Source organism: Nomascus leucogenys, chromosome 13, assembly GCF_006542625.1.
Source record: "Nomascus leucogenys isolate Asia chromosome 13, Asia_NLE_v1, whole genome shotgun sequence".
Taxonomy (NCBI): Eukaryota; Metazoa; Chordata; class Mammalia; order Primates; family Hylobatidae; genus Nomascus; species Nomascus leucogenys.
The window spans coordinates 63,091,665-63,103,890 of record NC_044393.1 but is presented as its reverse complement, the minus strand read 5'-3'; the positions used below and the strand labels follow the sequence as shown (position 1 = coordinate 63,103,890).

General features: G+C 37.4%; 1 long non-coding RNA gene across 1 annotated transcript; it reads left to right on the top strand.

Moving 5' to 3' along the window:
• The first annotated feature begins 5,311 nt into the window (after window positions 1–5,311).
• LOC105740768 lies at window positions 5,312–9,741 on the top strand. The gene is made up of 2 exons (XR_001116848.2): window positions 5,312–5,531; window positions 5,634–9,741. It is a non-coding gene; the product is annotated as an uncharacterized LOC105740768 (long non-coding RNA).
• The last annotated feature ends 2,485 nt before the right edge of the window (window positions 9,742–12,226 follow it).

Below are 12,226 nucleotides of genomic sequence, written 5' to 3'. Positions count from 1 at the left end.
AGCCTAGTTCATTGTTAGTACTATATATCTAATCTTGAAAAAACGTAACCACAGCATATCACTGCTAAGAGGTTGGCTCTGAGTGTCCTAAAAATTTGATTGAAAGGCAGTTAATACTAGGTTCCAGTTTTAGTTGATCTTGGTGGAGAGACAAAGATCAATTGCTCTGGGATGGAATCTTGCAGGCTAAGTAGGTTCTATACCCAGGAAAGCTTTATCCAAATGAATATAGAAAGGGGATAACTACTGGATAAAGAATTCCAATACTGAATCAAAAGCCTCCATCAAGCAGTGAAGACTCTGTTTTTTGTTTGTTTGTTTTTCACAACCCTCCAATCCTCCAATGGCATAGTATTGATATTATATCTATATTTCTAAGGATCTTAAAATATTTCACTAGAATGTTGTACCCCTTTCTGTGTTAAGGACTTGATTACCAAATTTCTATTTTCCAGAAAATAAAAATCAATGAAAATAAAGTCTAATCGCTTGTGTATGTTAGTAACACATCAACTAAAAATAATGATGTTAACTTGAATCATACAAATTTGTCTCTATTTGACCAACTTTGAACCACACAAATGACAATTTAATATGGTTCAATTTCATAGATCCTGCATTTTTCTGAGACATAGTCTATATAAGAGAAAGCAAAGTTAAATTTCTACTTACACATTGATTCAAATATGTGGAATTTCCTGATGCAAGAGCTCTTTGTTAATGTTTCTAACATGAAATTAATCTTAGACGTGGTATGTTTCTGAATTACTATGAAATTTTATAACTGAAGGAAACGTCAAGATATTCTAGTCCAATCTCCTCATTTTAAATATCATTAAGCAAAGCCTAGGCATGGAGGAAGGCCACACAGCTAGTTAGTTGGTAAAACTCCAATAGCTTTTGAGCTATTTTGTGTTTCTAAACATACAATCAGGTTCCTGTTACTACAGAAAATGCTTTTTTCTTTCTTTCTTCTTCTTCTTTTTTTTTTTTTTGCCATACACCTCTATGTCTTTACAGTTTCTTCACATCCATCAAAACTGATGCGGCTCAGTGATGGCAATAGCCTTGGATTTTATTATAGTATTGAAGATGTTAACTGTCATGTCATGTCCACTGTAATACACAGGAGAAAAAAAGTCTGATGACTCGTTTCCCTTGAAAGTCAATTAGACTTTACAAGGTTTCTTCGATAGTGTAAAGAGGTTCACTGCAAGTGTTCATCATAGAAAAGCTGATGGCAAGAGGTGCTAAAACAAACCACAGTTTATGATGTTTTTCAGGGTTAATTTTCTTCAGGGACTCGTAGGAGAAACCCATAATCTCATCAGCAGCTTACCTTCACTACAGTTTTAAGAAATAAAGGCTAACATGAGGCTATGAGGCAAAATATAACTTTGATTTTTTAAAAGCTATGAGCAAAAAAATGACTATATCAAGATTTGCATCAGTGTACATTTTTATTTTGCTTTAATAACCATATGGCTCCTATAATCATAGTAGTTTACCCATAGAACACCCGGAAGTTATAATTGTAACAAATCATAAAAAGATTCAGTCATTTATCCTGTTTTCCTTCCCCTTCTTCTCCTTCTCATTCTCCTTCTGTATTTCCCTCTTTCTATTTTCCTCCTCCTCCTTTTTCTTCTCTCTGCCATATCTTTTTCACCACCCTCACAATGACAACTTTCAAATTTTTTCCACAGATATTTCCCTCATGAGCTCCAGATCAATGTATTCAATTGCTTATTGATAGTTCCATTTGGATTGTGCAATGGTACCAATTTGCTCTCTTTTCTCCTTGGCCAGCTGCTTTTTATGCCACCTGGTTAATAGTTAATGGTACCTTAATTCACCCAGTCCCTAAAGCTGAAGTAATCCAAGTCATATGTGCCAACTCCTCCATCTTCTCAAATCCAAGCAGCATTAGGCCTTGTTCATTGTTACCTATTATTTTTTCCATCGTCCTCTTCCATCTATCCTTATGGTTATTACCTTACCTCAAGTCTTTATAATTTTTTATGTGGTCACTCTTGATTGCTGTCTAATCACCTTCCCTACTTCCAGTCTCTCTTTGTTCCAGTTCATCCTCCTCATTGCTTTCTAAGATGCATCTAAAACACATGTCACTTAAAATCAGGCAAAGTTTCCCTGCAGTCAACGGAGTCAAATCTTAAATTTTCGTCTGGTGCAACAAAGATGTCTAGCAAATATGAGATATTTAATAGTCTTTTTTGGCATGAATGAATGAATGAAAATCATGCCCCAGACAAATATATTTTATATGTAAAATATACTGTCAGAACATTGTCAGATATATTTTTTCACTATGTATCATTTTTAGCAAATCCATATATCTGCTTTGCTATCCAAACATCTGGCTAAAATAGTTATAACTGATGATTTTCATATTAAATAACTTAGCAGATAGCTATAAAGGTATATTAAATCTGGCATTCAAATTCCCAACTGCATTATTTAATGGCTCAACAAATATTTATATATTAAGCACTGTGGTAGGTATTCAGGGAATTAAAGATATGTAAGATTAGGTCCATACCCAAACCTCACATTCTAATGAGGGAAATAAGATATTATAAGTAGATTAATTCAATAAACTGTAACATAGAGCTTTATGCAGGACACTGTAAGACCAGAGAAAACATTTCTTAAGGCTACAGTAAGAAAATAACACAGTCCTATTTTTTTGTTTCTGATAATCACTTAAAAAATTAAATCTAACAATGTATCTTTTGACAAAAAATATACACTTCACCAAATATTTGCCTCAGAAAATTTATACTCTTTGGACAAAAGCATGAAGTTGGGGTAAAAATATGATAATATCAAATACAATGGTGGGTTTAACAACTATGAAGAGGGACTCTGTTAATCCCTTAAATTATGTTACTCGTACACAGATGCACTTTTATAAAGATTATTTTTAATTTGTCATTATTTTACCACAGGAAAATAGTTTTATAATAGGAACTGAAAGAAAGTGAAAGAAAATTTAAAAACTGAATGAAAGTAAAAGAACACAAATGTTCTCAGTTTATTCACACGTTTTCCTCTCAGTATTTCTCTAACTCTCAAGTAAAGTAAGCAAGTTATCCTGGGCCATCATATTCCTGGGAGACAATCATAGGAAATTGCACTCCCCAGTCTCTTTCTTCCTCCAACCACCTCTCTCTTTCTTTCTCTTTCTTTCTCTCTCTCTCTCTCTTTCTTTCTTTTTTTTTTTTTTTCAAGATAGGGACTCACTCTAGTCCAGGCTGGAGTGCAATGGTGTGACCTCTGCTCACTGTAAACTCTGCCTCCCGGGTTCAAGTGATTCTCCTGCCTCAGCCTCCTGAGTAGCTGGGATTACAGGCGTACCACCACGCCCAGCTAATTTTGTATTTTTGGAAGAGATTGAGTTTCACCGTGTTGGCCAGGCTGGTCTCAAACTACTGACCTAAGGTGATCCGCCTGCCTTAGCCTCCAAAAGTGCTGGGATTACAGGCGTGAGCCACCGTGCCTGGCCCCAACCACCTTTTTCTGTTTCATCAGGGTGCATACCAGTTTCCTTCTATCCCTCTTCTTTTTCATCACTCCCACCTCAGTATATAAACATAGACTTAACAATACTTTCTCAGTTATAAGTTATTTTCCCTCAAAATTCCTTCTCTTCTCATTCTTTTTCATTTAACTCAGCATTTCTCAATAATCATCTTGTTCTCTTCCACGCTCTTCAAAGTACATACACACATACACACACTCACACATCATAGTTGCTGTGTTTAAGAGCAGAGCTACTCACGTAAGAAATTAAGAAGTGAAAACTTAACATGAACATTTAAAAAAGCAAAAAGAACAAAAACAAAAAAACTAGCGTTATTAGCTTTTAAATCTTTGAAAGTCCCTGGATAAGGAAGCAGTGAAACACTCTTAGGCTCCTCTGGAAGTTAAATTGATACAATTAGAAGGCAGTTTCTCACCTTGTGTTAAGGCTGTTAAAATTAGTCCCAAAGCTAGATGGCAATCCAAAAGAAATAATCTGAAATACAAACAGAAAAGCCTCATGCAAATGCTGTTTATCATAGAATTATTTATAATAGTACATATTTGGGAAAAATATAAAAGGTCAACACTATATAAGCTTGGTACTAAAATAATATTTATGGGATGTTTTAATGACAAACCGCTTTTGTTATATTATTTGGTGGAACAATAGCATACAAAAATGTACCAAAAGAAGACCAGAAAGAAACATGCCATTGTGATATTACCCTTCAAGATAGTCTGTATTTATCCCCATATTCACACCCTTCTGTAGTCCTCTTCCGCATAGTGAGAGGTGACAGCGTGCTGGCAGTCCTCACAGCCCTCGCTCGCTCTCGGCACGGCACCTCCTCTGCCTGTTCTCCCACTTTGGCGGCACTTGAGGAGCCCTTCAGCCCACCGCTGCACTGTGGGAGCCCCTTTCTAGGGTGGCCAAGGCCGGAGCCGGCTCCCTCAGCTTGCAAGGAGGTGTGGAGGGAGAGGCGGGAGCGGGAACCGGGGCTGCGCACGGCGCTTGCTTGCGGGCCAGCTGGGGAGTTCCGGGTGGGCGTGGGCTTAGCGGGCCCTGCACTCGGAGCAGTCAGCCGGCCCTGCCGGCCCCGGGCAATGAGGGAGGAGCCAGCGGCTGCGGAGGGTGTACTGGGTCCCCCAGCAGTGCCGGCCCACCGTTGCTGCGCTTGATTTCTCGCCCGGCCTTAGCTGCCTTCCCCCCCGGGCAGGGCTCGAGACCGCTATGACTGAGCCTCCCACCCCCTCCGTGGGCTCCTGTGCGGCCCAAGCCTCCCTTACGAGCACCGCCCCCTGCTAGTGCGAGCGCAAGGCGAGGGACTGGCAGGCAGCTCCACCTGCAGCCCGGGTGTGAGATCCACTGGGTGAAGCCAGCTGGGCTCCTGAGTCTGGTGGGGCCTTGGAGAACCTTTATGTCTAGCTCAGGGATTGTAAATACACCCATCGGTGCTCTGTATCTAGCTTAAGGTTTGTAAACACACCAATCAGCACCCTGTGTCTAGCTCAGGGTTTGTGAATGCACCAATCGACACTCTGTATCTAGCTACTCTGGTGGGGCCTTGGAGAACCTTTATGTGGACACTCTGTATCTAGCTAATCTGGTGGGGAAGTTGAGAACATTTGTGTCTAGCTCAGGGATTGTAAACCCACCAATCAGCACCCTGTCAAAACAGACCACTCTGCTCTACCAATCAGCAGGATGTGGGTGGGGCTAGATATGAGAATAAAAGCAGGCTGCGCGAGCCCCAGTGGTAACCCACTCGGGTCCCCTTCCACACCGTGGAAGGTTTGTTCTTTCGCTCTTTGCAATAAATCTTGCTACTGCTCACTCTTTGGGTCCACACTGCATTTATGAGCTGTAACACTCACCGTCGACGGTCTGCAGCTTCACTCCTGAAGCCAGCGAGACCAGGAGCCCAGCGGGAGGAACGAACAACTCCAGACGCGCGGCCTTAAGAGCTGTAACGCTCACTGCGAAGGTCTGCAGCTTCACTCCTGAAGCCAGCGAGACCACGAGCCCACCAGGAGGAACGAACAACTCCAGATGCGCCACCTTAAAAGCTGTAACACTCACTGCGAAGGTCTGCAGCTTCACTCCTGAGCCAGCGAGACCACGAACCCACCAGAAGGAAGAAACTCCGAACACATCTGAACATCAGAAGGAACAAACTCCTGACACACCGCCTTTAAGAACTGTAACACTCACCGCGAGGGTCCGCGGCTTCATTCTTGAAGTCAGTGAGACCAAGAACCCACCAATTCCGGACACAATAGTTCCAGGCTCTGTTATTGTGGCTAATAATATATGGCCTAGGTTGACAGTATGGCACTTCTGAGTGTAAGTTATGAAAAATGGTGGCTTTCATCTAGGTCTCTGGATCTCTCTCTCTATCACTTTATCTGGCAAGCTGCTGTGTTTTAAGCAGCCCTCTGGAGAAACCTTTATGATAAGGAAGTATAGTATTATACTATCTGGCCAGTAGCCAGAGAAGAATTGAGATCTCCCAACAACCATGTGACTGAACTTGGAAGCAGACCCTTCTTTCCCAGTTGAATCTTCTTGAGATGTCTGGAGCCCTGGCTAACAGCTTAATAACCTCAAGAGAGAATCTGGGCAAGAACAACTCAGGTAAGCCATTCCTGGATACCTGACCCTTGAAACTATGAACTAATAAATATTTGTTGATTTAAAGCTGCTAAATTTGAGGTTAGTTGTTACACAGCAATAGATAGCGAAAGCAACCATGATAAGAAAAGTTGTATTTAAGTTGTAGAATTTCAGGTTTCTTTTAGAATTACCTCCAATCAATATCCTCTAGTAAAACTGGATTTATCTTAAGCATAGTACAAACATTAAAGATAAAATTACATTTCAGTCTTTACTTTTTATTTTATTTACTGAAAAGGGTGGTATTGCACATTCTGTAATATAAGCAATTACCATTTCTACATATGATAAGTACATTTCATTAACTAGCAGGGTATTTGAATACCATTTACGACATTGTGTATGAAAAAATGCATTCCAAGTTTTGGGCTTGCTATATAATCCATTTTTACTTGTCAACTTCCTATATATGTCTATCAAAAAAATCATATAAAAAAATTTTAGGCTTTGATTACCTTGACAGGATAACTGTCAGTCTTGTCTCAGGTAAATGAGTAAAAACAATCTATAAACTGAGAAAGACTACTTTCCTAGTTCATATTTAAACATAAGAAACAATAATTGTCTCTTGAGATTTTTATAATTAGGTTATAGCACAGTTACAGTAGTTCAGTGGAGAATGTCAAAGCAAGTTCTAAATTAGTTTAGCAAAAATTAACAAATCAATAAATTTTTAAAATCAAATTACAATAAACATACTAAGACAATGGGTTGCCTAACTGTTAATAAATATGCTTCTCTCTTCATAACATATTATAAAAACAAAAAATAACAATTTTATGCCTAGTTAATTTTTTGGAAAGTTTAAGTCATGGAAAGCCATAGAAAGCCATTTATGGATGGTCATATTGATTATATAATCAATTTTAATAATATCAAGATTGCCTTGTGATTTAAACAAACTAGTAAAGTTAAATAGGCATATAAAATAATTTCCATAACAGGAATATACAATGTGAGCATATTATTTAGTTATTTTGATAATATTCTTAGGGTAACTATGAATGGCAAGTACATCGTTGAGTTTACTTCAAGACTATTATACAGAATATTATTAGTGCTTTTATGATCATAAATATAGTTCCTGTCATAAGAATATATGATATGTATTAGATAAATTTCTGCTAAAGCGCGATTTCATTTCCGTATCCAAAGAGTCTTACATTTTCTGACTTTTTTTTGAAGTTAAAAAAATTCTTTTTATTACTTCTATGATCCTTTGTCCATCATGTTGTTGATTCATCTTCTGTAACAATTCTCTTTTCCACCTCCTCACTAAATTCTGTGAATCAGGATCAAAGACAAAGATGTCTGAACTAGTGAAAGAAATGTATGATATTTTAACCAATTGAAGAAAACTCATTGATACCCTCTATGGTTTTTTCAAATAACTAGGTCATTAAGGATCATAAATCATAAAGTACCCTTGCTAGAAAAAATCGGGTATCTGTTAAGCAAAAATCCATGTTCATTAGTCCATGATCCTATATGCAATCAAGTTCAGGTAATCTATTTTTAGATAAAGGATATGAAAACTCTATGTTGGGACATAATGCTGTTGGGAAAAGGACACGCAAAAATGAAACATTGAAGGCAATTTGACCTCTAAAATGTGATTAGTAAGATGAACTCTACCTTGCAGATTTTAGCAGGGAAATGTGGTGAGCACATGTAAGACTTTCAAAGGAAAGGAAGTTCATACAGCTGTTTGACTGTGAGAATTAGATAAACTATAGTCATAAAACATAAACCCTTTTACTTCCTGAATTCAATTCAGTTTGATTCATTTCAGCAAATATTTATTGAGTCCACATTATTTGTCTGTCAATATTTAATAGCTTAGAATCATAATCTTTGGGTTAGATAAGAGCTTAAAGGTCCTCTAATCCAAGATTCTTCCCAAAGGAAGAATTTGGGTATGGATTTTTGTTATGAAGTGATATTTCTTGGAGTCTTTTCATTAAAAGTAGTCAGGAAACAGAGTCCAGAGATGGCTGCCTACCCAAACTCTTTCCCAAATTTCTTGCATTTCAAAGTAAGTGTCCTCAGAACTTTTCTTGATTACATATTGAGCAGATTATTTCTGGAAATGTATAGCCTAAACTGGAACTGGAATACTTATTTCTTGGAAGATTGCTGTTCCTGCCTCCACTCCCCCAGGAAAACCTGGACTTCTTGTCAATCCTTTGTTATTTCTTTCTAAAGGTTTATAAGCTAATGCTAACTCTTGATCCCTCTACAAGAGGGTCTGAGGCCAGCCTTCTCTTAGGTGATTTTGCTTTTTCATTGCCTCCTCAGTAATGGCTTTGGGTAGAGCATGAGATTCTTACCTTGCTTAGTAGCCACCTTGAACTTTATACTGACTATCTGAGGGAAGTCCTTAATTCTACAGTCATCAAGTTCATCAGTGATTTGATGCTAAGGAGGGATTCTTTTACCGTTAGGAGCTGACACAGCTGGAAGAGAAAACATCTAATGAGCACCTGTTCATTAGGACCAGAACAGGACCAGAAGTCCTGTTCTCTTCTGTGTCAGAATGTGGGGGAGTGCTTCCTTGAGAACATCGTAGAGAGATGTGGGTGTTTAGGTTTGCTTTGCAGTGGATGCTTAAGTTTCTGTATCTTGCCACTTCTACAGTGCCTTTTGGAGAACTCACTGGCAGGAGGGGATAATCTTGAAGTAAATATATAGGATAATAAGGTACATTTATTGTTAGATATATACCTTTGTTATCAACCATAAGATTAAGTCTAAGATGTTTGTAAGAAACATGATCTGGGCAGGGTGTAGTGGCTCATGACTGTAATCCTAGTACTTTGGGAAGCACAAGCGAGAGGATTGCTTATGTGCAGGAGTTCAAGACCAGCCTGGGGAACATAGAGAGAACTGTGTCTCAACAAAAAATTAAAAAATTAGCCGGGCAATGGTGGCGCCTGCCTGTGGTCTCAGCTACTCGGCATTCTGAGGTGGGAGGATCACTTGAGCCCAGGAGGTCGAGGCTGCAGTGAGCCCTGATTGCACCACTGGACGCCAGCCTGGGCAACACTATGTGATCTTTTCTCAAACAAGAAAAGAAAAAAGAAAAAAAGAAACATTATCTGTATGGAGATTTGGTGGAGCAGGCTCAGTTAAAAGTATATCAGAGATACGCTGTCTTTGCCATTCACAGTCATTAAACAGAATAGGTGTCACTGTTATTTTGCCAACTATAGACTAAGTCTAAAATACAATTTGAAAATTATATAACAAGAGAGATGATTGGATATAGTAATTATTATTTTTTATTTTTAAAATAAAGATAGAAACAAAAGCAAGTTCACCATGTAAAATGATTCTTTTCATTTAGAGACATTTGAGATTCCCATACAATTGGTACAAGAGAGATTTACTGAGAAATTTTAACCAATTGATTTTATGTTGCAATTTAAAAAATCATATAAGGAAATTGTATTACTAATAAGTTTTCATTTTTTTTAGCTGTGTATTCTGACATTTTCTATTCTAAAATAAATCTCTCACTCTATTTTCAGTTTTTGATTGCTGGTTCTGATTTTTGTAGATTTCCGACTTTCGTGGAGGCAGTACACTTATGAGTGTTTAATTTACTGATGTGTAAATGTTAACACAGGTAATTTTGAAAATCCTTAAAGTTAACCAGTTACTAATTAGATTAGTCCTTTTGAAAGTGAGTTTAAATTTTGTCATATATTTTACAAAGTAGACATTCAGAAAAGGGAAGAGACCTACTATTTGGACAGAAGCACGCATATAAATGAAAATGACAACTCGTTATACTAAAAGTAAATTTATAAATTGAACTTTATCAAAATTAAACCGTTTAATCTGTGAAAGACCCTGTTAAAAGGATGAAAAGACAAACTACTGGGATAAAATATTGGCAAACCACATATCTGAAAAGAAATTTTATCTAGAACGTATAAAGATTCTCAAAACAGAACAGTAGAAAAATGATAGTCAATTAGAAAATTGTCAAAAGACATGAGAAGACATTTCACCAAAGAGGATATACAGATAGCAAATATGCACGTGAAGCAATATTTATCATCAGTAGCTATTACATATCCATTAGAACTGCTAATATAAAAAATAGCAGCAATATCAAAGGCTGGCAAGGATGTGGAACAACTGGATGTCTAATGTGTTGCTGGTGAGAATATAAAATGGTACAGCCACTCAGAAAAATAGTGTGGCAGTTTACTTTAAAACTAAACAGATTCTATACAACTGAGCAGTTGCACTCCTGGGCATTTATCCCAGAAAAATGAAAATTTAGGCCTACACAAAAACCCGTAAAGGAATTTTTATAGCAGCTTTATTTGTAATCTCCTCAAACTGTAAAAACGCAAAATATTCATCAATATGTGAATGGTTAAACAAACTGTGGTACATATATACATTGGAATACTACTCACCAATAAAAACGCAATGGACTATTGATACATATAATAACTTGCATGGATTAAGGACATTAGGCTGAGTGAAAAAAGCCAATCTCAAAGGTCACATAGTATATGATTCCATTTATGTAACAATCTCAACATAAATTATGGCATGGGAACAGATTGGTGGTTTCCAGTGATTAGTGGTCATGGAGTAAGGGAAATAGCCCTGACTATAAAGGAGTAGCATAGGAGACCTTTCTTGTGATGGAATAGTTCTGTTTTTGTTTTTTTTCTATTTTTCCGGTGGCTACACAGAAATACATATGTGATAAAATGTCACAGAGCTGTACATCATACCAATGTCAGTTTCCTAGTTTTAATGTACTATAGTTACGTAGGGTGTAACCATTGGAGGAAACAATGAAAATTACAAAGAACCATTCTGTATATTTGAACCTTCCTGTGACTGTCTGTTTCAAAATAAATAGTAAAAAAAATTAAAATACATATGTAAAATATTTTTACAATAGTAAAAAAATTAAAATACATATATGTAAAACCAATGGAGAAGCCAAAAAGGGACTGTAATAAAACCAGAGGAGACAACTACTGCCACAGGCCTAAACAGACAGTTTATGTCCCTGGGTAATATTTAAGAAAAATATCCTCTCATTGTTTTGTTGAACAGTGATGCTTACTTCCACGTGTCTAACCACAAGAGGACTCCTGTGAGATAAAGGCATTCTGGAGATGAATGGTGGTAATGGTTGCACAATCATGTGCATGTGCTTCATGGCACAGAGCTGTACACTTGGTAATGTTTGAAATGGTATTTTGTCTTGAATATATTTTACTACAAACACAAAATAGTGCTCCTTTGGGTTCCACCTCTGGCAGCTTGGAAATGATTCTTCATTTTTGTATATTCATGATCCTTGTAGAAGGAGAGACTAAGATGGCAAAAGCGGGAGTTCAATCTAACAAAAAAGAAATTGAGCAAAGAAAGAATCAAATTAATCGTTTCCTTTGGATTTTTAAATTCATATTATATAAAGAAATTCTGTACCTTGAAGGAACATATAGTCTTGATTTTGTTTTCCAAAATGCCAGTGCTGTTGTTGTTTATTTTTCCTTAATATAAAAATTAATATATGTTCATGGGAAAAATTATATAATACAGAGAGAAATAAAGAAGGAAGTATACATTAACCAGAATCCCACTATCAAGAAATTACTTTCTCTTTCTCTTTCACTCTTCTCTCCTCTCTTCTCTTCTTCTGTTCTCTTCTCTTCTCTTTTATTTTTTCTTTTCTTTTCTTTCTGATAGGGCCTTGCTCTGTCCTCCAGGCTGGAGTGCAGTGGTGCCATCATAGCTCACTGAAGCCTTGATCTCCCAGGCTGAGAGGATCCTTCTACCTCACCTCCCAAGTAGCTGGGACTAAAGACATATACCACCATCCCTGGCTAATTTTTTATTTTTTGTAGAGACTGGGTCTCATAATTGTTGCCCAGATTGGCCTTCAACTCCTGGGTTCAAGTGGTCTGATCCTCCTACCTTGGCCTCCTAAATTGCTGGGATTACAGTTGTGAGCCACTGTGCCCA